Source organism: Lycorma delicatula, chromosome 2 (genome assembly GCF_047948215.1).
Source record: "Lycorma delicatula isolate Av1 chromosome 2, ASM4794821v1, whole genome shotgun sequence".
Taxonomy (NCBI): Eukaryota; Metazoa; Arthropoda; class Insecta; order Hemiptera; family Fulgoridae; genus Lycorma; species Lycorma delicatula.
The window spans coordinates 114,103,135-114,130,496 of record NC_134456.1 but is presented as its reverse complement, the minus strand read 5'-3'; the positions used below and the strand labels follow the sequence as shown (position 1 = coordinate 114,130,496).

Here is a 27,362-nt window from a genome sequence, read left to right as displayed (position 1 = left end):
ATTAACATAATGGAACAGATAGGTGGATATAAATAGTGTAGAACAAAGAAGCAATAAGTAAGAGTCAGAATTGGATTTTTAGGGTAATCGAGTGTCGGGCATTAGCACAGGTCATGTGATGGATATCAGAAGCAATTAGCTTAAGTAGGTTGAGTAGAGGAACACAATTAACAACAAGGAGGTGCACGGCGGGGCCGAGCGGTGGCGGAGTGCTGCTAGCTGGAGCTCGCTGGCAGGCAGCACACTGGAGCCGCCGACACCGCCGCCGCCGATGCCGCGCGCCACACAAGCCCGCGCGCTCTCTCGCTCGCACCGACTGACTCAAACTCTAGCTCGGTCTGATGGAAATGCAAATGTTTCATTAGACTAATCGAAAACATTAGGCGAAATGAACAGTTAGGCGTCTCCATTAGCGATAGTGATTACTTCCGCCCGGATTACACTCCACTTCTGCGTTATTCTTTTTAATTAAAAGGTAAATAAATTCACTTTTGGCATAACTACTTCAAACGACAGTTCTTTACGTCTTTAAAATATTAAAACTTATTACAAAACAGAGAAAAACTAATTCTGTCCGTAAGAAAAGTATTCATTCTCATTCATTAACCTTCATTAAAAAAAGTAATGACTTTAAATTAAAAAAAAAATAATAATAATTATAAATACAGTCGGAAAATCTATATGCTTAGACTTATAAAGCCTAAAGATTTAAACTAGTAATTGAAAATAAAAACATACATCTTACATATAAATTTCCTTATCCCCTGAATAATTATATTTCGGAACGGTGGATCACCGTTACAAAAGAAATATAATTCTGAGAAAGCCTCAATGAGGGAGTGGAAAAAATTAAAAATTAATTTTTAAGGTTCTTATAAACCACTAATCATCTTTTTAAAGTAAAATTTTACCAACTATCTTCTATGATAAGGTAAAAAATTACACACAAGCTGGGAATGTTTGCAGATAAATAAATTAGGTAAAAAGCCGTGAAAAGTCCAGATGATGGATGAAAACATCGGCCATTGGCAGAATAGTTTGTTTTTTGGTACTTATCTATTAGCCCGTCGAACATAACCAAAATGATCCCGTAACTTTGAAGTTTTTTCAAAGTTACGGGATCATTAACATATATTACATATTAAAAATATAAGCATTATTGCTTATAATTACACATATAAATTAACCAAACTTAACCTAGGTTCGCTAACCTCAACTAATTAACAGTTAATGTTTTGATTATTTAAATAATAAATAATTGCAATAATTACTGAATTTATTATTTAAACACTCGAAACATTACTGTGGTAATCAGTCAAAGTTACGAGCAATGCGAACGAAGGTTAAGTTTGGTTAAATTATATTTATACTATTCCAGAAGTCTCTAGATATGTTGTACAGCTTTCTTAACAACTGACTCGTAGGAAACCACGTAGCTTTTTCATATATTGAGACTTCAACTTGTTACATCCATGGATGGCCTAGCCCGAATATGTAGTTAATTAGAACCCAGCTATAGAATAATAGTCAAGGACAGTCAAAAAGAGACAGAAAACCTTAAACAGAGTAAGAATATAACTAGTTCAGCTGGAACTCTAAATATCTATCTACTATTACTATAAAGGTTTATTATAAAGGTTTGCTATAAAACGTGCATCAATACCGCACACATTTTGATAATTAAATATAACTTCTTTCGATGAATACGTTTCATAATCCGTCGATTTTCATGGTAGCATTTCTTACTTTTTAAAGGTTTCGGGTTCAAGTCCGGGTAATGAATGCCAGTTTTCACATTCTATAAAGTTTATTATCAATTACCAGTAACTTTATTGGATCTCACCCATAGTTGTGTTGTACAAATATACAGAATAAATAAAAATGTTTCTCATAATAAATACAGACACACACACACACATTTTGTCAACTAATTATAATTCGAAATTTTATAAGTAAAAATACTATATAAAAGTATAATATGTTTAATTTATTGCTTTTATTTAGCGTATCCTTATACGTTTATTGTTCACAAAGATACTACCATTAAGTCCACAAGGGTACGTATAAAATTACTGAAAAAGAAAGAGATAAAAAAAGCTTTATGAAAAATACCGGTGATTATAAAAAAACCCTCTTTGCATGTCATGTATTTTTTTTTTTGTATTCAATGTTACTTATGGTTCTGGTAAATTGGAACCTTTTGTAAATTAAATACTGCGGTAAAAAATAAAAATATAATAAGTATATGTATAGGTAAATGCTACTGGAAAAAAATAAATATATTTATTGAAAATATTTTAAAAAAATGATAGTCAGTCAAGGTGTTAAAAATATTCTTGTGGTCATTCTTTCTAATAAAAGAAGAAAATCAATAATTAAATGTGTTTTTTTTCTCTCTCATATGAATTTACAAAAAGTAGCCTGTGATGTAAAAGAATTTTACAATATATTGAAAATATAAAAAAAAATACCCAATAATACATGATAACATTTTCACAATATATTGGAAAGTCGAGTATTGGTTTCCATTTAAGTTAAGCATGTTTAAAAAAAAAAAAATTATAATTACACTGATTCTGATTCAAGGAATTCTTCAGTTTTTGTTATGAAAATATGTAAAAAGTCATATCGGTGATTAAATTAGGAAAAGTTAATTAATTATTAATACAATCAATTTATGATGATGTTTTAAATCCCAATCTTTTTAACCATTTGTACTCAAACAGAAAATAAAAATAGGAAAGAACAAAATAAAATATTTCTTTAGTGCAAAAATAATCATTAGTCGGAAAGTATTAGAGTATATTAGAAAATATGGAGATTATGATCAGTCTCATAGCTGTTTTCTAGACCTGTAATTTAAACCTTTAAATTTTAAATACGGCTACTAATAAAAGAATAAATAACAAAGAAAAAACTACCAAATTTCCCAGTAAAATTGCACTTCAGAGAAAAGGTTGATAAAGATTCAAGATTCAAGGCAGAACTAAATGAGAACAAAATGGATTATTTCTTTTATAAACGAAACTACATGAAAGGAAAAGACCATATGGTAAACCACAAACAAGATGGAGTGATAATATTAGCGTAACTAATGTAGACTGAATGAGATACAGTAAATCAACTAAGGCATTTGGCTTTACGTCAAAATTCTGCTATCAACAGGCAAAAGAAGCTAAACCATAAAAACTAGGATGAGGAATCGGCTATAAATTATTAATAAAAAAAAATTGATGTGGACAACACATGACTTCTTTGTACGCTTATTAAATTACATAAGCACATTTTTTTCAAATGAAAAGTACATGAATTTTACTTCATCAATAATTTTTGATCTTTTTTTTGTTATTGAATTATTATTCATCGTAAACATTTTTTTACAATCGGAGGTTAATAATTATTAATAAATCAATATATTTAAATGAGAAAAGAGAGAGGGAGATGAAGTCTGATTGGAACCGATGTGTCTTCCCCTTGTAAGATCCAAATATTTCATTAATTAAAATTTTATTTGGCTATAACTCTGGAACCAATGAAAATAAGTACCATTTATGATATATAGTTGAAAATCTCTTAATGAGAAAACTTATTGTTGCAGTTAAGAAAAAGTCCAAAATCCAAATTTTTTTTTGGATTTTAGCCTTTTTTGGATATTTTTGGTTCAGTTGATTGCAATCAAAAGGGAAGGTGCACAACTAGCTGTTACAACAGTCCTAAATCCAAAATTTCAACATCCTACGGCTAATCGTTTTTGAGCTACGCAAGATACATACGTACGTACAGACATCATGCCATAACTAGTCAAAATGGATTCAGGGATGGTCAAAATGGTTATTTCGTTGTAATCTGAAAACCGAAAATTTTCGCGATCACAATACTTCCTTTATTTCGTAGAAGGACGTAACAAGATAATAAAACAGTTTAAATTGAATGTCGTGTTTACTGATGCATAGAAATCAAGCTTACGACGTGGTAAATGTATTGAAAATTTAAACTTAGAAAAAAGAGACCACAATAAAATGAGTACAATAAAAATAAATCGTATCATGAAAAAAAAAATGTATCACTTAAATAATTCTCAATAAAAATGTACACACGATAATATATTATTATTCAAGAAATCATAAAATGAAAATAAAAAAGATCGTTTATGCTTTTTATATATATTAATAAAAACACAAAAATCCATTGATGGCATTAATTTTTCACAATTTATAAGTTACTAAAAAGAATTCTTTCAATTTCTGTTTTTATCAATGCAAGTGCCGCCTTATATCTTCCGCTCTTACCCCTCATTCCAACTACTACCAATCTCACCCCCTACCGTCTGATAGAAGAGTTCAATCTAGAAAGAGCGATCTCCAATATGTTAAAGGGTAGGAGGTTCTGAAACCATTCATTAGGCCTGATGAAAGATACATAGCTTTTTCAGATAAATATCCTTCTGTTTTATGTTTAAATAACAAAAAGGAAGAATAAAACAAAAAAAAAACAGTCTACTTGAAGGGTAATGTTTATTTTTTATACTTAAATGATTTGTTTAAACGAAATTCATTACTTTGCAAGTGAAAATTATCTTATAAAAACAAAAAATGTATAGATTTAATAATTTACTCGAATTTGAACAGTTATCGATTACATAACATCAGAGACTAGGAATAATGCAGCAATAAAAGTATAAAATCATTATCCAAAATTTCTCATCATAAGTAAAAAATAAATTATGTACTTAGTTAAGAAGATATTTTGTTTTCCTAATAGGCATAAGCTTTTTGGCATGGGCTAAATAGTCTAAACGCTTTTTAACATACTTTTATTGAATCACTGATCAAACCATTTCAAATAAATATATTCTGACAGAGTAACAAACACATTAATCAAATTAATATTTTTCATTAACCACCGTGCTAGTGGTTTGTAATTATTTCATTGAACTCTATAAATTATTCTCATATTACATCCGAAATAAGATAGAAATTAAATAATAATAATATGATACAATCGGTTTAACTAAAAATGGATTCAATCTAACTGCATCATAAACTGGGATCTAAAAAGTACCATGTAGTATCATTTACATTGCAGTGATTCGACTTGGATAAACAACGGACTAATTTCGTTATTAAAATTAACAGTTAATAAGATCTAGATCTTTATAATTTAATTATTTACGAGTAGTGAGGACTACAGGAGTATTATAAACAACAAGTAATTGAAAACCAGTTTAAGGAAAATTGGACACGTTGTTGTTTTCCTTTGATAACTGGTAACTGTTTATCTCATAACAGTTTATTAAAGAAGGACTTCATTTTACATTTTTTGGTTTTCCATTAACAGTTCCTTGAGATTTTCCAGGACGAACGAACTAGAAAGTTGTCAGAATGGCGATAAGACCGTTTTATCTGAAAATGTATTATTTGTACATATTTAAAGATTACTGGGCAAGCCAGAAGGTAAAAACAGATGTATAACCTTGTAGCCTGATAAGCGATACCGGGCTTTACTTTTACTTAAGCTACTCAAGGAAACAATCTGAAATGTTTTCCTCAATTCCACCTGTTAAAAAAAAATTAAATCTTCACAACTAAATTATTTTTCAGGTTTAATTTCGCTGTCTGGTGTTTTAAACACATAAGTATTTTTTTAAAATATATCTTATACGCATAATTTGTTACAGGCATTAATTGTCTATAAAGAATTTCTTATTTGGGCAATTGACTACAGAAAGCAGGAAACCCCTTCACGTAGAAAATCCTTGTTATAATCAAAATATCTTTAGAATATTAGTAAATTGGATTATACTTGAATGGTAAATTTTCAGCATTAACGTAATCAATATTTTAAATTATAGTTCTACACTAATTTATCTCTCACCGTGGAAAAAGAGGAATTAAACTCTACAAATGCGTACACAAAAATATGAAGGAAATATCTTATAAAAACTTTCGTTTATAACTTTAATGACGTATTGTTTTGATTGTATGAATTATTATTTAATGAAAATTCATATGGCACAAAGGTTTCCGTAGTAGTTGCACTACAATCAAGTCCGTTGTTAATAACCGTAATTTTTGTTCACAAAAACTAGTAGCAAACTTCAATTTATTTACCAAGATCCAAAAGAAAAATCGATTTATGGGTGATAACCTGATCATTCTACACAACATTTTTCTTCATTTCACAAACCTATTTAAGCACATATGTAGTCCTATATTTTATTTATATCAAATTAGGATAATAATAAATTTAAAATAAACATAAATAAACACTAATTGTAAATTAGTACATCAAAAATTATTCAAAAAGCATTCATTGGTCAGTTTAAAAAACGAATGGAACAGATGGGATTATTTAAGAAATACGCGCGCGAGCATACACGCGCACAGTAATTAATCACTGGAAGAGTTTACATTATGTGTAATAACGTGAAGGCTAAAAGCCTTATCGCGTGTGTCGATCTACTAATGGGTTACTTAGCTAATTTGACGTGTTAAGCCCGAACAATAAATTATTCAAAAAGCACTTGATTAAAAATATAGCTTAATAATGGCATCTCGCTAGCGCTTACAGTTCAGTATACCGACTGGTTTTCAACTATCACAAGTGGCAATTACATCTCTTCCCATACAGCTCATCACACACAGACACAAACATGTTATGTGTGCACGCAGCTCCCCTTCAATCACGCGCGCACCTTTTCCGTTTTATCTCTTATCAGTTTACATTTCATATACTTAGTTACTCCTTTCTCTTTTAAAATTTATTCCTTTTTTAATGGTAATTAAATATTTGTACACGTACTGTATTTTAGCTTGTCTACTTGTCAATTATGTGAAGAAAAATCAATAAATAATATTTATTTTTATAAGAGAATTATTAATGGTATAGATATATAAAAATCAATCGTCAGGGCTCCTTTCAAAAATAAGAAAAAAAGAAATTATTACAAAATGAAAAAAGCAAGTTACAGGAAGTTGCTTTTTAACAACATCGATAAAATAAAAAATTATTATAAAGAAATAAAAACTATTAATGAATAGACTACTTTAAAACTTCCTATAAATCTTCTTCATTCATAATTCCTCCTACACACAAATTTATTTATGACAAACATAAATTTTACTAATATTTATAATAGTCCTTATCTTATTTTGAACAAAAAATAAAATTGTTTACTTTATTTCAGACAACATATATCTATGCGATAGAATCGAATATCCAATCAAGTTATGTAAATATATAATTATTATTTATTTTTTAAAGTGTTGGTACTGTTTGCAAAGAGTTTTACGAAATTTAGATGGAAATAAAAGATTTTATAAAACGTATAGCACAAGTGATTAACGATTAAAAACAACAGTAGAAGTTACATGTAATAATATATTTAATTTTATTTCAGCAGGACTTAATATCAGTAAGTAATTGAATGTACTGAATATAGTACAAGTAAATAAATTAACTTTGATTCTTTTTTACCTCTATTTTTGCATGCTTTTCTTTAAATTACAGTGGTTAAACCGGGTTTTCAAATCTTGCAACCTTAAACTTATTTACCAAAGTCATACAATGTGCAGAGCGACAAAACTGGGGTGACAATACAATATTGCATTGCTAATTACATATGTTTCTATATTTGATGTAAAGAAAATTTATATATAACTTGTCGGAAGATATCAGGGTAATATCTTGAGGAAGAGAGCCGAATCAATAAAATATGTAACTATCGATCAAATTGATTTTGACTGTCAATTAAGTATGATTAGGCTGTTGAAGCAGGATTTTCATAGAAATAGCGTAAATTTACCTTCTAAAATTTGTGTATGCTAATCATATGATTTAGATATCTGGATAGACTGGTATCGTTTATAATAATGGAAACTAATTTTCCAGGTTACAATTAGTATCAGAATTTATAAGTAATAGACTTTAATTTATACATATTTAATATTAGTATTAATATAGAATATTTTAACACTTTACGAAGACATTTTATAACTTAAGAGAAATTAATTTGTTCATAAATATGATTTCGAACAACTAAGTTCTGTGGAGGAAATATATTTTTTTTAATTTGACATGCTTTCTTAAAAAAAATAAAAAATAAATAAACACGAGGTAAAAAACATAATTAGTACTAAAAAGTAAAAACTTATTTTATTTTCAAGAAAATTACTTTTAAAAAGAATTTCTAGCTTGACTTAAAATAAAACCGTGAGGCGCGCTCTAATTATAGAGTCGTATATGAAAGTGTGCTCTATGATTTTTTTTTTTAGTCATGCATAATAGAAAATTTTTTTAAACGTAATTTTCTTGAAACTAAAATTATTTTTTAATTTTTTTTGAAGAAAAGAATTATTTTATTTTTTTTCAATCTAATGCTGGCCGATAACCCACATAAACAAAAATGTTTCAATAAAATTATTTTTTTTTTGCGAGCAATTTTCAAAAGAAGTAGGAAAAAAGAAAGAAAACATTTATTTAAAACTAAATAAATTTATTAAAATTACTAATGGAGAAAATTACTGGCTCATCATTTTTCAAACTTGGAATAATATTGGATTTTCCAGAAACAGACTAGTTGATTCTTGCGGATCGGCAATTTAAAGTGAAAATTTGAGTATAACATTTATAGCACATTCTACGAAAGAAACTTTTAAATCAGAATGTAGTGTACGGTAAGAACACAGTATGGAGAATTGTATCTACGGGGAAAATTTTGACTGGAAGATGTCCATAGATTTTTAATTTTAAATTCCTTTTTTTTCAATACAACTAAAAAACAAACCATAAAACCAGATGGATTTAAAAAGAAATTTGTACAGCAGTAAATTTAATTTTGAAATAATGGATGACTTGTAATAAATATATCTATAGATCTGCTTCTTGGGTTTGTTCAAGATAAAACGTTCTTTTAATATGGAATAACCAAAAAGCCGTTCGCCCAAATGAAGCTCGAATAGTGAACGTATGGGGAGTAGTTATGTTATTTAAAAATAATATTATCTTCCTGATTATGGCAAACGTAATCGACGATTTCTTCAGATTAATTAATTACGTCATCCTTCAGTTTTATTTTTACTAGTTGCAAGTTATATAAGATTTATATAGAATAATGATTCTTAAAATTTGAAAGCACAGTGAGCGAAAGTGGAGATATTTTTCAAGAATTTCTGCCTTGATACTTATATCTAGATAATTTATTCCAGGTTGTACAAAAGAAAAGTTTTCAATCAGAAAGTATCTCAAAATAAGAAAGTATAAGTAAAAAAAAATTATTTGAAAAAAAATTTAATTTGGAAGAAATTAATTTCATTTGTTCCAAAACGGTTGATAGTGTGCCAACAACTTGATTTAATTAGTGAACGATAGAATCCTTTCTTTGAAAATCAAACTAATAATCAGACATTTATTCGTGTTTAGACATTAAAGGTTCTAATAAGATGATTTGAAGACCTTTGAAATTAGTGGGAGAAGAAATATGAATCCATGAAAAAATGAATAAACTACAAATACGAGTACATACAACATATTAAACCTTTTTTTATTTTTTTTACCTTGGTTAAATTATTATATTTTTGACTGAATTGTTCTTGGATAATCCACGTTTAAAAAACCCAGAAAAGAATTGCTATTTACCTAAAAAAAATTATATAAATAAGATCTTATCTTATCTTTAATAATGTTCTCTATTTTAAAATAATTTACAAGGGTGGATCGGAAAGCCTGACAACGAAAACACAAGATTTTCCAGAATTTTTTTTATACCTTTACTTTTCAATGTAGTCATCTTGCAATTCGATACATTTAGACCAACAACTTTCCATTTTTTTTTATATACTCAATATAACCCTAATCTTCAAAACAAATCGGTTGTCTCAGCTTTGATCTTATAATTTGAAGTGAAACTTCTTCCAGAGAGGAATTTCATCACCCAAACTCTTCACAGGTTTGGGGAGAGGAAGTAATCCCTGGGAGCTAATTCCGGCGCTTGTAGAAGCTTTTTGAAGCATAGATCGTAGTGTTTTGCAGCAAAAAACCGGATGATTTGTAAACCATTATAGTGGTGGAAATAGAACTTTCTTTTGGACCAGATGTGGACGTTCAGCTTGAGTAGCACCCTTCAATCGGTTCAATAGTGACGTACAATACTCTCCGATGATGATCCCCCATTTTTACAAGTAGTCTATAAGTACACCACGAAAATCCCAAAAACCTATAGAAATGACTTTTCCTGCAGATGGAACGTTTTATCTTCCTTCGGCGCAGATTTACCTGTTTCCATCCTCCGTTTGGACTGCTTTCGATCTCTTATGGTGAAACCATGTTTTATATACTGTTATGAAAGGTCAGATAAACTTTGCGGAAACGGATTTAAATAAGTCTAAACACCTTTGAGAAGTGTTCAGTTAAATGGTTATTTTTATTTTTAACACGGCATCAATAAACGGAAAGCTTTTCATACCCAAAAAATCTTGTAAAATGTAGCGGATATAGTCTATCGAGATGTTTGTAATATTAACAAGCTCGAGAATCTTAAATCGATGATCATAATATAATACCGCATTGTGAATTTTTGTATCGATTGCATTGGTGGTAGCGGTCGTACAACCATGTTTAAATTCATCAGCTCACTTTTTTCCGTCGAAAACAGAATAATTGAAAATGAAATCTAACCAATTTTTTTATATCAGTAGGGACTAAATTGTTTATAACATCTCGAACTTCAATTTTATCCATTTTTCAGAAAATGTCAAAACTTGTTTGTTTTACTCGATCGCAAAAACAAGCAATCTGACCCACGCGTTCAAACGCGTGGGTCATATTATAATATTTGATAAACATCATAATCATTTGGTTATAATTGTGCTCTCTTTATGTCAGACCCAGAACTATCCGAACGACCCTGGTCTTTCATTTTTAATCATTTTTTTCAATTTTTTCTTGATAAAATAGTTAATAAAAAAATAAACTTTGGACAAAAATCTTCTTGTTTACAAGATGAGATTAAAATACTTAAACGAATACTAATTACTTAAAATATCTTAAACGAACTTGTAATAATTGAGAAAAAATGTCTATTTATTCAGTTAAACTGTTAAATTATAAAAATACTTATTCATCATTTTATTATACTCATAGCATGAAACGTTTTACTGATACAATAAGATATAACCTATACTAAGTTAAAAACTGAATAAGATTAAACTGAATAAGCTTGTGGTAGAAAAAAATTAATAAATTTCTTAATAAAAAAAATTTCTTTTTTTAACAAAGAATGAAGTTGAGGAATCTCAATCCTTTTTCTTCGTACAAAAAATTGGCATTGGTACAAAATTGAAGTCTTAAAAAATATTGTCTTTGGCTCGCAACAATAAATATTCTGAAATTTTTCAATGAGAGGTCCAAAACTGGTGTTTACTGAAATGTTAAATTATAGAAGGTAGCTTATTTCAGATTACAGAAGTTTAAATTATCTTTATCTTAAATTTCTTTAACTTTCTTAATGATAAATTTCTTTATCCAAAAACATTGAATAAAAATGTCATAATGATTGAAAACCTGGGCGATTTGTAAAATCAGAATATTATTTATATTTTAATAGTCATTTCATTATGCAAACTTAATGTTTACTTTATATCAATGTTTTATTTTAATTATTCAATTCAACTCTTAAAAGGTTATCGTATAAAGTAGAACTCTATCTTCTTTTAGTCACAAATATAACTAATATTTTTATTGTTATATTTATTAATATAATTAATAAATACAATATTATAACAATAAAATGTTATATTAATATATTTATAATATAATTGTTTTTTTAATAAAATATTAAAATATTTATACAATTTAATAAAATATAATTAATATTTTTCATATATGTAAATTCTTTTACGTAAATTATATTTTTCTTAAACAAAAATGTTATATTTAAATGAACTATCTGTCATTCTCTATACAGAATGAAAATGGCCGTTCCCATTATACTGAATGGGTTATACCAACTGAGTTGAAATTTTCGGCTGAAATAGACTATGCGACCTGCAATCTGACCACGGTGTTACAGGAAGCAGCCTACCGTACAACAACTGGGGTCAAGTACCAAGGGTAAGGTGAAGCGGACTATCCAGGAGAAGTAATTGATCTCATTTCAACCAAGAGGATAAGACGACATTAAACAGGGCTGCTCAGAGATTAAAACGAGTCCTGAAGTCTTTTAAGACATTTAAAAATTACCTCAGTAATCTTTCATCATCAAAAAGAGAAAACAACACTTTGTGGAAGGCCACAAGGAAACTTGAGCGGTCATCGTCTCAGTTCCCTTCACAAAAGAAGTCAGATGGGTCTTGGACTAGGTGGTAATGAGAAGCCCTACCTTTTTGCTAGTCATATGCGATCGGTCTTTCAGCCACTTAACATCTATAGGCTGGTGAAGAGGAAATTCTGGATTTCTCAGACAGCCCGATTCCATTGAATCTTCCGATTAAGCCTTTCTCATCTAGTCATCTAGGGAAGGGCTAGTAGTAATTGAAAAGGACGAAAAGGAAACTTGAGAAAAGTAGCCCCTGGCTTTAACTTAGTTACCTAAAAAATCCTCATTATGCTTTCATATAAGGCTGTAATTTATATATGTCTTACGTATGTACAATGGTATCCTTCGAACGACTTGTTACCATTAGTGTGGAAAGTGTCTCAAATAGTGATGGTACCTAAACCGGGCAAGTCAAGCATGACAAATCCTCGTACAGGTCAATTTATCTAAGGTATTCGGAAGGCTATTCCTTCAGAAATTGTGGGCTGTATTAGAGGAGGGACAAGTTATTCTTGACCACCATTTGGGATTTCGGGATGGTCACTCCATCACTGAACAAACTCATGGGATCATTCGTGTTGTCACCATCTGCTTGGAGGAGAAAAAGTTCTTTTCGGCTGTCTTTCTAGATATAAGCAAGCATTCAATAAAGTAGGGCTGTCCGGTCTGTTATACAAACTAAAAGCAAATCTATCTCAACCTTTTTATTTAATATTGCGTAGTTACTAGGACGAACGATTCTCCCAGATTAAATACAAGGAAAGGTTGTCTGTATTCTTTGATACTTCCTCGGGTGTTCTTCAGGACTCAGTATTGGGCCTATCCTCTACTCTATCTTCACAGCGGACCTTCCAGTTGCAGACATTACCACTATTGCATCGTTTGCTGATGACATGGCTATCATGGCTGTTGATGATCCAACTCAACCCTCGACTAAGTTGCAATCTGAATTATACATTCTAGCCGAGTGGTAGAAGAAGTGGAAAATAATGGTCAGTCAAGCGAAATTGACTCGAATGATATTCGAGATGAGAAGAGGTGATTTCCAAGGAATCAATTTAGGCGGAGGTTACATCCCACGAACTGAAAGTGTACGGTGTTTAGCTATTCATTTAGATAGTCATATAACATGGAAAGTTCACATTAAGGAAAAAAGGAAAGAATTGGACATTAGATTTAAGTAGTTTACTGATTATTAGGCAGAAAATCGCAACTATCCCTACATAATAAGCTGCTTCTGTACAAAGTGATTTTAAAACCGGTTTGGATATACGGAATCCAATTCTGGGGTACAGCGAGTACCAGAAATATAGATTATTCAGCGATTTCAGAATAAATTTGTGAGATGCATTACACAGCCGCCATGGTTCGTACAGAACAACGAAATTCATGCGTACTTAGGGTCACCATGCGTTCGAGGGAAGTCGATCGATTTGCGACTAAGTATAAAAGACTTAACAAACACGTAAACTATCTAGCTGTTAACCTCTTAGACAACGTGGAAGAAGATGTAAGACGATTAAAGCGGGCACTTGTATTAAATCTTGAAATCTAACAGTGATATTCAAGACGAGGCCTTTATTCTTAAGTTATGCGTCGAATGTTTATGTTATGTTTGTGATCATTTATATTTCTAATGTTACTCGTATTTGTTTCTATGTTATTGTTATTCTTTTTACGTTGTCGTTTTATTCACAGTACTGGATATTATTATGATTTCTAGTTCATTACTGGCGGGACTTTATCGATGGTTTGCTATCTTTAATTTACTGTTGATGTCTAGAATGTAATTAAAGTGTTTCAAGGGAGACTCCTTAATAACTTGATTATTATCGTAAAGTTTACTTATGATTTCTAATTTATGAAGCTGATTGTAAATATAATTTGAGATAAAAAAAAAATTCTGTATATAGATCTTTCTAAATTACTGCCATCTTTTTTAAGTGTTTCTTTTTTTAATTTTAATAAAGACAAATAATTTATCAGCTTTTCCACATTTTTTATACCTTTAATAATGTTTTCTTTGTATTTATATTGGTAATAATAAACATCTATTTAAGTAATTCTAATTCAATATCATTTTATTTTGGTTGTTAAAAATCAAGTGGTATTATTTTTTACGAATAAACCTGAAAATTTACTTTACAAACTTATTTATTGTTACTAGAAACATAACACATGACGCATCGTAACCGAAACTCATTTAACTCAATAATTTTTTAGGTGTGAACTAAATAAATGTATTTTTTAACTATAAATTGAATTGAAAATCTCTGTTTTTCAAAATTAAAAAAAAATAGTCGTCTATTGCTTTTCATGAAATTATTCGCAGAAGTTATTTAATTACTAGCAGACCCGGCAATGCTTTCCTATTGCTAGATTTGAGTGTATATATATATATATATATATATATATATATATATATATATATATATGTAGATTAAATGAACACAATTGAAAGTTTGATAAAACATTAACAAAATGAACATTATTATGGAACTTCACAAAATTTAACCTTTCCCTTTTACCCTTTCATCCTTTTCCCAATTTGCTTCCCCCATTTTCATTTTTACCATATCCCTTTTCCTTTTCACTCTTTCCACCCCTTCCCTTTCCTTCCACCATTTCTCTTTCCCTTTCCCTTTTCCCCGTCTCCTTCCCTCCATTCCATTTACTTTTCCCTTTTTTATTTTTCCCATTTTCCCCTTCTTCCCTTTTATCTTTTTCATTTTTGCCTTTATCGATTCTTCCCTATTTTCCTTGTCTGATTTTTCTCTTTCTCTCTTTTTCCCTTTACGTAAATCGGTCCAGTAGTTTTTTAGTCTATAGCGGACACAATTATCGGAAACAATGAAATGGAATCGTAAAATATTTAGTATAGCGTGTGTTGCTTTTACGTCTAACAGATAGCACTGTTTTTCAAAAAAGCATGTTTTTACATGTCACTGGTTTGACATCTTAGGTATATACCATAAATAGTAGGTATATAAAAATACGCGCGTATTCGAGTGCAATGTTGTGTCAAAATTTCAAAGCATTCGGTGAAGAAATTTCGGAGATTTAAGATTTTGAACGAACATTAAGATTTTTATTTATAAAGATTATTTTTTTAATTTTACACGTAGATAGCAATTCCATTACAGAGTTCAGTTCTTATAGGAGTTAATTTTGAAAATAATATAAAAATGATTACATATTCACTTCCAAAACTTGTTGAATCGTTTAACAATTTTATCACGTTTCCAAGTCAACTAACGTATTTATCTTAATTTATTATATTAATTTTTTCTTTGATTTTATTTAGAAAACTTTTTTAACAATGTATTTATATAATAAGTTTATCTTCCGAAGTAGCCCAAAATTAAATACATTTTACATTATGCATACCTTATTTACAAAATTTTTGAATGAATAAATTTAAATTATTGATGTCTAAAATTTGCTCTTCATTTCAAAAATAAATTATGTCATCCAACTGAAATAAAATACTCGGAAAAAATTAATTAATATAGTAATTATTTTTAACTAAAATCTTTTAACAAGTATTTCATTGTCCAGATTAGTAGGTACATACCTACAGGATACAGTAAAATAACACAATTTGATTACAAAATAATAAAAAGAAGTTAAAAATTACAAATGATTTGCACCAGGATTTTCTCGGATATACTGAAACCGTCTGTGAGAACTAAATGTGCTTGTTTTATAAAAGAGAAAATGTCAATATACTCGCACGAAACCGTATCACGTAAATACGCTTTCAATAATAACCGTTCTAATTAGGAAGGAAAACTTCACTGATCAATACTAACAGTTAGAAATTTAACGTTAATTTAAATACGTTCTCCGGGGATAAAAAGTATCTCTGAATACATTTTACCGTAGCGATTTCGTTTCTAGTCTGTTTCCAACAAAATTATTTACTAACTGTTAATGACTTTTGAATTACAGGAAGAAAGATTATACTAATGCTTTTGCGCAGAAAAAACAGCAGATAAAATTTTATTCTGGAATAATTGGATTACAATCTGCATTAAATATAAATATAAAATCGAAATTTTAAAAAATTACACTTAATTATCTTAATTTATTTCACAATTACATTAAACGGTTACAAATCAGGAAAAAGAAAACCAATTTAAATCAAATGCAGAAGCTATATACTTACTACCTTCTGCATTACAGGCATAACACCATTCTCTTACAAATTTTCAAAGCTTAATTTCTAAAAAAACAAAGTAAAAGGAATTCTGTTATTATTTTAATATGTTTTTATTTAACTCAATATATTTTATTTCACAGCAAATTCAGCGTATTTTCATCACTTAATAGCGTTTAGGACTATTATTAGCTACCTTAATATAAATGAAGATCTGATGTGGGCATCACAAGACTTCCTTGTACGCCTTTTAAATTACATATACAACTTTTTTTTTTTAAATAAAAGTATATAAAATTTTATTTCATTAATAACTTTTGATATTTTTCCTCTTTTTGTTATTGAATTATTATTTATCGTAAAACTTTTTTTACATAATTATTAATAAATCAATATATATAAATTAAAAAAAAAAAGTTAAAAAAAGCAGATGAGTTCTGATTCGAACCGATGTGCCCTTCTAAAATCCAAATATTTCGTTAATTGAAATTTCATTAGGCTATAACTCTGCAACCAATGAAAATAAATACCATTTACGATATGTTGTTGAAATGCTCTCCACAAGGGCTTATTACTGCAGTTAAGAAAAAGTCCAAAATCCAGTTTGTTTTTAGATTTTGGGCTTTTTTTGAACACTTTTGGTTTAGTCGATTGTAATCAAAAGATGAGGTACACAACTATATGTTACAACAGTCCTAAATCCAAAATTTCAACATCCTACGGCTAATCGTTTTTGAGTTACGCGAGATACATACGTACGTACATACAGACGTCAAGCCGAAACTAATAAAAATGGATATTTTCGTTGAAATCTGAAAACCAATATTTTTCGAAAAATACTGTTACTTACTTTACTTCGTACAAGGAAGTAAAAATTTAAAAAGAAATGTTTTAAATAAATTTACAAAAGAAACGAAAGTTACTAAGTCTAATGTTGCTGAATGATTTGAATAACGATAAATTAGGTAATAAAGGATTTATATAATTGATTATTAACGGCAAAATACATCAGCAAAAACTATTATATTAATAATTATAATAACAGTATGTTGGTAATCATCTATTGCTTAATGAAAGTTAAAAATGTAGGTTACAATAATCCTCCAAACGTCCTTCATGTTCTTAACTAACCGATATCCTTCAGTGAATCTTAACTACATTATAATAAAACCTACAAAGGATTTAAAATATTAAATACAGTGTTAATTAATGATAATTTATTAATTGTTTTTAATTTATTTGATTAATAGTATACTGAATAATTAACAAAATATATTCATCGTTTAAAAATAAAAGTAATTTATTATAATTATTAGATTATAAGTGTGTAATGAGTTAAATAATATAAATTAATAGTTTCGATTTCAGTCGAACATCTGGTTGACTATACTAGACGAATTATATATGCGATGATGAATTGAAAGCTTTTCAACTCATACGAGATTTCTAATCGTTTTTCCTACACGTATGAAATTTTATTTTATTACTGCAATTTATCTTTCTATAAGTAAAGAACTAATTACTTTTTGAATATTTTTAACATAAGCTAAAATGAAGTATGCAAATATTTTATTAATGACGGTTAAACTTAAGATTTAAAATTTTTTTTTAACTTATTGGTTGTTAAAACCACCTGAGTGATTCATTTCAACTTTTTTTCTCATAGAGAAAATTAAGAAATTAACCGCATGTGAATTTTAATAAAATTAAAAAAGATTATTATTTTTTTAAAATTAATTTCGAATAAACTATAGAATGTAATTAAACAAAACATAAAATTATAAGATCATAACTTAATGTAGCATCCGCTCATTTGTGCCATACGTTCTAATTTCCACTTAGTTTTTATTTAAAGTTTTTTTTAAGGACCGGCAAAAGATTTTAGAAATAAAAAAGTATCAGCATTGTTAATAATACAACAGCTTATTGAAATATTTATCTGATTTCTAATAAGAATTACCTTGTTTTCATGTAAACAAAAAATATGTCATTATTCATGATAGCCTTTCAAGGATAAAAAAGACTGTGGTATTGATATGGATTCCTGGCCATTGTAGCATGCTCGGGAACGAACGGGCCGATGAGGCTGCCAAGAGAACTGCAATAAATGGCATCCGAGTACAATCGACATGTGAGAGAGACTCCATGAGACCAGTCCGTGTAAAATTGCGGGCTCAGTGGAATAGGTTCTGGCTGCTGAATCCTCCCACGGCATTACATAACATACAGGAGAATGTGCTCGAGAAAACTCTTTCCCCGAGCAACAGAAGAGACCAAGTCATCTTCACTCGGCTAAGGATTGGACACATTAAGCTTACACACAATCTATTTGGCTCTCCTCAGAAGATCTGTGAGGCTTGCGAGGTCAAATGGTCCGTGCACCACCTGCTCGCTGATTGCCCAATCTTTGGAATCATCCGAAAAAACTTATACCTGGGTTCGGATATGAAATTTCTATTAAACCAGAAAGAAGGTATAAAACGTCTGTTGCGGTTCCTCTCCTACAGTAAAATGAAGAATACGATTTAGTGATTTTTGTCTGATTTATGTATTTTAGTTTGTATTTGTTGTTGCTACTTGTTTATGTTTATTCTTTATTGTTTTATGTAACACTACATGATAGTGTTAAATTAGTCGCTAATGATTGTCAGTTGTTTATATGACTGTAAATAAAAGCATAAAAATAATATGTCCGTATTATTAGATACTTTGATTATTTATAAAAATAAAATTCTTAATCTACTTACAGCTTAATTTTTTTTTCTTCTTTTCTTTATGTTAAGCGCATTCGCAGAGATCCCTGCTTCGTCTGAACATATGAAAATATAAATATATAATTAAAAACATAATTAAAAAAATTAAAATACACAGAATTATATGTTTACCACCTCAGTCACCGTTTAAAAAAAATACCTATTTAATTATAAAATTACTTTTTCAAACAAGCAGTAAAAAATTATATAAAATAATTAATAACAAATCTAATTATAATATTTACCACAAGAGTTTATTAAACAATATGCGACAAGTAAAATTGTAAAAAAATTTCTACGTAGGAATGACTATAGAAATTTAAAAACAGCTTTCAGGAAAATTTACAAGCACATAAATATAATAAACAGAAATCTAACTGTGCTGATCACATTGAAGATAACAAACATACATTTCCAGGCACAGATAACATGCAAATATTAGAAATAAGGTAACAATAAATTGAAATCCGTTAGTCTTGAATTAAGAAAAAATATAACAAAAAAAAAAATATTGGAAATATAATTAATGAAAAAGTATATTTTAAACATGATTTCATTAGGGAAATATTAAATTTAATTTCTTCATATTATTCTTCAATAAATGATAGTTTTGTTATCTACCGCAGATTGTAATAGCAGCAGAATAATTAATTTTACACCAGTGACTGAAATTGTAAACATTCCTCTCTATATTTCAATTTTTTTTAAAGTTTTTAATCATGTATAGATATTTTTCCTACGTTTTAGCAAATTCGATCTCTGCAAAAACGGTTAACAAAAAGAAAAAATAATAATGACCAATAAGTAAATTAAGAATTTTATTTTTATATGTAATTATATTCTGCTGCTAGGATTCAATTTGCTACTACTTATTAATAACGGATTATTTGTTTGTTTAAAAACCAAGAAGTGTTTTGCTTCTTTTATCTAACTTGAAGTTTATTAGCATGATTATTTAGTGAATGTACATTAAAATAAAAACTTAATTAACTTTCACAGCTTTACAAAACAAAACACCTGAACGCGTACACAAAGATATAGACCAGAAAAATTCAAATGTAATATAAATAAGTATATATTCATTATAGTGAACAATTGTTTTTAATAACTCAGAATATAGCGATACAGGTATTTTAAATTACAAAGCAGACAACACTTCCAATGTTTACTTGTAATAAGCACACATTATGTTTCTTTACTTTAACATAATTTTGATTTCAACGTTGAAAACAGAATAATTTCTCTTCATTGTTTGGACTATTTCCAATTTTTCTTCAATAATACCTTTCACTTTCTATTCTGAGACTAAATGGATTAAAAAATAAATTTAAAAAAAAGTAGTTACCTAATAAATTTTGTCACAATGTAGTCTATGTGTATGCCAAATTTATTTTATTATACAAGCCAAAACAATTTAAAAAAATAAACAAAATTAAAATAATATATTCTGCTTATTTTCTTTTGTTATGATGGGTTTGTAAGTAACGGCTTCATCCATCGATTAATTTAATTATATTAAGAAATACTTGCTTATTCCTAAAACATAGATTAGTTTAAAATAGAAATTATTTAATAAATTATATAACAATAATTATGATCAATAAAATAAAAATTTATAGGTTCAAACAATTTCAGTAAAATATTCTAAGAACGTCTTGTTTTAAAGTGTTAGACATTGTGGTTACATAACTAGTTACTATGGCAGAACATCGGTTATTATTCTGAATTTCAATTATCACCATTATAGTAAACTGAATTTGTTTCAATACAAAAGAGTAATAAGTAATTAAAATAAATATTATGTTAAAGGTTCTTTTTACTGTTACCGTTGAATAATTTCTGTAATAAAATTGTTGCTAAAAATATGAGTAAGAACACATTTAAAAAAAGTTTAACGTAAAAAAAAACTGACAACAAAGTTATAATACATTCCTGGCATTACGTAGTGGAAAACAATGATACATGAAAAGAGTTACCTAATATTTCTTTTTGGGGGTAATTATGATGAAGTTTCATTGTAAAATTTTCATTATATGTTTAAATAAATTAATAAAAAGTTTAAAAAATCGGTATTTTTCTGCTCTCCACCTCAAAAACATTTTCCAATATTCTATTTTTATCTCTCTGTCTTTACTAAGTTAAATGGAAGTAACTAAAAAAAATTGCACTGAAAAATGTACAACCAATAAAGAATTAACTAAACTTTCTTTTACGGGTGGGGCAGTGAATTATGATGAAATCTTACTGCAACATTATTATTAAAAGTTTATTATTAAAACTTTTAATATTATTTAAAGTAAATAATATTAAATCAAGAAAAGTTTAAAAAAATCTATATTTTTAAAATTTGATCGGCTTCTCCACCCCCAATGTTAAGTGTGACAAAAGTATTTTTTTTAAATCACTTGCACTACTATTTTACCTAGGAAAATATTTTTAAAAAATTGGTTAAAATATATTCAATAAATAAGATACATTTTTTGATTTTTGTGAAGGGGGAAATTTTGGAGCCATTTTGTTTAAAAATAGAAAGATAAGCATTTACATTTATGATGAGCTTAATTACCTAAAATTTTGCAAAATTTTGAGAAAGTTACCCCCAAAAACTATCTACCTCTATTCCTTGGTGATACCGACCCAAAGGTTTTACCTACAAATTCTCTCACACGAGTACAAAATTTCATCAAAATAATTTTATCCCGTCAAATACTATTATGTTTCAAACAGGCCAACACGATCGAACATAACCGCCAAATTTGTTTTTATTTTGGGTCTCTGAGTCATGAGACGTCGAGAAATTAAAAAAAAATCACCCCATTTTTGAACTGAATACCATACGGCCTTCTTGCAGCATAGCTTTCTCTACAGGAGGAAAGAAAGTAATATAAGACTCAATTACGCCAGGAAACATTTTTTAACTTCCTAAAATTTAGTCTAGCACATTTTTATTGATAATATACTATATTTTTATTCAAATCGATCAATTATTACGAATTAAAATTAATTGTACTTAGAGTACACAAGTTAATAAATAATAAAAGAATCTTTTATAAATAATAACCTTTAAGACAATGTGTTAAGAAATCTATATTCGAACGATTATCGAAATATACTTTGCTCCAGTGACGTTCATAAACTAATAAAATATATTAGGCTACTTTAGTGGAATAAAATTCGTAAATTTACAATCTATTATTAAGATAAATAATTTAGGCGTTACATAAACTTTCACAATTTATTGATGTTTACTTCACATTAAAATGTAAAGAGGCAGCAATCACAGCGAAGAGAGCCATTACATCATTAGAAGATGCATGAATTGTGGATGCACTGGCGTCTTGATTGCATTTAGTAAGGCCAGAGCCGGAGAGGCCAGGCCAGGAGAGGGCTTTTAAGTAAGGGGTTTTAATGCGACCGAAGTTAATGTAACCACAGCAGCAGGGAAGGAAGCGGATGGGGTGGGCACGGGTTGAGGTAGAAGAGGAGGGTTAAAAGGCTGTACACCCTCTCCAACAAGGAGCACATTAATTAAGTCTTGAGCTGGAAGGGGGCAGTTAATTAGTGCCCGTCCAGTTGAGGGGGTCTGCTAAATCATGCATGACGAGTGCGGGATTACCTGCCGATTTATTGTCCCTCTAATGAAAACGCTTATAAGATCCAACCCCTTTAGTATATCTAGAAACAGGCAGCTAGCTGTATTTAAGCTGGCTTTATCATATATCAATCTTATATAAAATTTATCTGAATTAAATAATTTCGTTAATTAAACTTATCCAGAAAATTATGAACGTTCATACGCATATAAGCGAAATTAATTAATCAAAAATGTACTGAATTAGACGGTACAACAACAAAACAGTAGTCTGGCATTTGAAGCGTCGTAGCTTCGATTCGATATTCAATTAAAGTTGCCTAAAGTTTGCATATCTCATAAAAAACAACGAAAAAATTATTTTTCTTAATAACAACGTTTTTCATTGCAGAACGTTGTTGTAAGAAAGTCTTGTTATCATTCATTTAATAAACATGTATTTCTTTATTCTTTTGTATTACGCACAAATTTCTATCTCGCATATATATGCGAGATAATTTCTCCGTTTTTCATAATCTAGTAATATTTTTCTAGTAATTTTTTTTCCAATATTTAAACTTCTATCCATATTTTCAAAATAACAAAAAATGTTTTAACTCTTTTACAGATCTTTAAAATTATAAATAATAAAAAAGACTTTCATCATATTAATATAGTAATCCGTACACTACAGCAGTACTCAATTACCTCTTAAAATATTATAAAATTCGTCACGTAATACTGTCTTATATCGTAGTGAATTATTCAAAATTCGGAACTATTATCAATAAGAATTACTTAAAATTTTTAACTTTTCTAACGACAAACAAAATCAAATTTTACAAATGTTTTTAATAATTTATTTTATTGTTTTTAGCCACCCTTGCGGCCATTTTCATTTTCAATAGGTGGTTTAGCTGTTCTCATCCTGTTCTCACAAAATATAATTGCTGACGGGTTTTTACTTCCTTGTACGAAGTAAAAGAAGTATTGTGATGGCGAAAGATTTCGGTTTTCAGATTTCAACGGAAATATACATCTTGACCATCCCTGAATCCAATTTGACTAGTTTCGGCGTGACGTCTGTACGTATATATCCCGCATAACCCAAAAACGATCAACCGTAGGATTTTCAAATTTAGGATTTAGAACTGTTATAACATCTAGTTGAGCACCTTCCCTTTTGATTGCAATCGACTGGACCAAAATTGTTCAAAAAAGCCCAAAATCACAAAAATTTGGATTTTGGACTTTTTTTCTAACTGCAGTAATAAGCCATCACAGAGATTTTCAGCGATATTTCGTAATTGATACTTAATTTCATTGGTTTCAGAGTTATAGCCTGACAAAATTTTAATTAATGAAATATTTGGATCTTACAAGGGGAAGGGGCACATCGGTTCGAATCAATCCTCATCTCCTTTTTTTAACTTTTTTTTTTTAATTTAAATATATTGATTTATTAATAATTATTAACCTCTGATCGTTAAAAAAAAAAAATATTTATGATAAATAATAATTCAATAATAACAATAAAAAAAATCAGAAGTAATTAATGAAAGAAAATTGTATGTACTTTTCATTTTAAAAAAATTGTATGTGTAATTTAATAGGCGTACAAGAAAGTTATGGGGTGTCCACAAAATTTTTTTTACTTTTTATTTGGCAGACACTTGTTTAGAATATGTTCGACAAGTGTGTTGCACATATGACCTGTGTTGTTCAATCAGTATGATAATTTTTTGTGTTTTTTTATGTTTATTAATACTTGAATGTATTAAGAACCAACCCGTTTTATTTATATGTATATTGAATACCAAGGATGTTATCAATATCAGATTTATATTTTTGAGATGGTGACAAAAAGGTTGATTCTATATTATTGTGGAAGGCTTTCAAGTAGTGTTCATTGTATATTTGTTTAAAAAACAACGTCCCGATTGACCAACGTAAAATATTGTGCAGTCACATCAATACTGTTATACATTCCGGAAGAGAAGTAATAATTTATTTTTTTGTTTATTGATGGCAAACTTCTTAAAATGTGGTATTTGAAAGGTTTTATTTATAAAAAAATTGGTACTTTTTGTCTTTTCAAAAGTTTTGATTTTCAAGTAATTTTCAATGGCGATCGTTATGAATAACTATCTCTCATAACTTTCTAAGAACTGTAAAAAAATGGTTACAGTTTTGTGACTTGTAGAAACTACAAAAATATCCAATAAATAGACTTTGTAATCTGTATGTATTTGTCGTATCTAAAAATTTGCATTGATTGATTTTCATTCAGTGAATCAATGTTTAATTTCATGAATTTGTATTTATTTACAATCTACGTACACTTACAATATATGGTCACCACATTCTTTCGTAGCGTCTTACTTACACTTCAAACAAAAGTTCATAATGCAGTAATGTAATTAATACAAACAATAAAGTACCTGTCTACTTATTTTGAATTCTGAACTAAATGTAATGTTTTAAACTGTGTTTGTCAATACATTAAACTTAATTATTTGCGTTAACAGTGTTTGTAATTGTTAACACTTTTCCTATATCACCTATAAACATTATTATTCACTGAAAATCAAAACTTCTTAAATAATATTTCTTGAAATATTTTATTCAAATTTATTTCAACCGATATGCATATGCTTAAGAAATTTATGAACTCCAATTTATATTCAATGACTATGCTTTTAATGTCTGTAGAAGTTTAATTTTTAAATCATAAAATTAATTTTTAATCATGAAAGTTCTAAAAAATTCCAAAAACATTTCAATCGATAACCGTTACTACTCAGTCGTTTAATTAATTTTGTTAAAATATGTTACTTTGTAGCCTTTTCCTTCAATCAGTTTTGCATAGCTCAAAAATTGAATAAAATTTATTATAAGTTTAATTTATCTAGTTGATATTTTAGGTGTATGAAATCTTCTTATATAAATATACGGAATTATTAAAAATTTTTGCTGAAAATATGTAACTTTTTTCATCATAAAAAATCCATTATTAAATAATTTTAAGTTATTTATTCCAGGAAAATACTGATAAGAGATAAGAACTTTATTTAATGCTTTAATGACAAATTATTTGCATTTAAAATGCCATGCATGCTTAATAGTAATGTTTCTACATTACTTCTAAAGTCATATATCTAGAAGCTTGACGTAACATATTAAATTTATAGAAAATCTTACGTATTTTCCTTATATAATTTTAAGGTTAAAAGGTTATGCATGTGATGTTATTACAAAATAACTACACCTTATAACTACAGCCTTGACATTTTGCTACTTAAGGTAAATTGTAAAGAGAATTTTACACTGGGTGTTAAGCACCCATTTGTTTTCATACTTATAAGACGAAATGCAACGAATATAAATAAGTGCACATAAGTGTTTCTTCCTGTACTTCAAGATTCCATACGTGTGTTAAGTTATTTTATTTCTAGTATTATAGTTGCATAGTTAACTACAAAACGTGTAAAAGCAAGAAATCTTAAATAATGACAATGTCCTGTAATGAGTTAAATAATATTATTGATTTAATTATAATATGAATTTTACAAATATGAAGTATTATTCACTGTTTAACAAAAAAATTAATTTACGCTTAATTTCTAAGATAACAAAGGAATTTTAATTAAATTTAATACGATTATTAAATTTGAAAATGTTTTCACATAACAAGAAAGACCATCATTATATTTGATATAAATTATCATTTTAGGCTATGTTCGATCTTTTTAGATCGTAAAATCCTGTTTATTAGTAAAAAAAAAGTGGTCTAACCAGTTTAAATTACAAAACCTTTCATCTGAAAGGATGTGTGCGTAAATCGTAATTATGTTTCTTACAATTTTTACGCGTAATTATTTACGTTTAATTTCCATCCTGTGGTAGATTAATCTTATTAGAAAAGCCAGGATTAAAGGTTTTTAAACTTCAGATGAAGTTATCAAATTATATTAAGCTGCATCAAGAAGTTAGGGCGAATGGTTATGAGCACTATAAACGTAAAAAAACGTGCATTAAAAAGTTTTCAAATTCTGATGTATTTACAGAAACTAATCACGAAGCTAATTAACATATATCGTGGAGATATATTCCATTTATTTCCTGCCGATTAGCTTTTGAAAGAAGAGAATTAATAGAGTTTATTGTTGCTTACTCAGGATTGTTCTCTGCTAATCAAAACTAGTTTTGCAATGAAATTTAACCATTCTGCAATCTGTCTCAGTAGTAAACAATCTTCTTGTGTGTTATGCGAATTTTTAAAAAAAAATTTATTACTAAACTGTTTTTATTTTTTTCAGATTAGCGTTTATTTTAAATAAACATAATTTCATTTTCATTATAATTAATATTTTATTTATGATTTTGAAGTAAAACATGCATATCCGTTCGATTAAAATCAGAACGAGCAAGAAATTAAATTACTAGTTTAATGTCCTCATTAATTTATTTAATTAATATTAGTCAATGAAGTTTTAAACATAAATTAGAATCAATAAAATGAAGTTTTCATTGGCAACAGTTTTCAAAGTTGGTACCAAAGCTCTA

The 27,362-nt window shown here is 28.3% G+C and overlaps 1 protein-coding gene across 5 annotated transcripts in view; it reads right to left on the bottom strand.

Moving 5' to 3' along the window:
- The window catches only part of LOC142319147 (rhombotin-1), a 728,716-nt gene that overhangs the window by 16,955 nt on the left and 684,399 nt on the right, over nt 1-27,362 (bottom strand). For 4 of the 5 annotated variants that reach the window (XR_012755112.1, XR_012755113.1, XR_012755111.1 and 1 more), the window contains one exon: nt 19,220-19,281. The exons of the other annotated variant lie outside the window; for it this stretch is intronic. The gene's annotated coding sequence lies outside the window, so the exon portion shown is untranslated. The remainder of the gene's footprint in view (nt 1-19,219; nt 19,282-27,362) is intronic. 5 annotated transcript variants of the gene reach the window in all.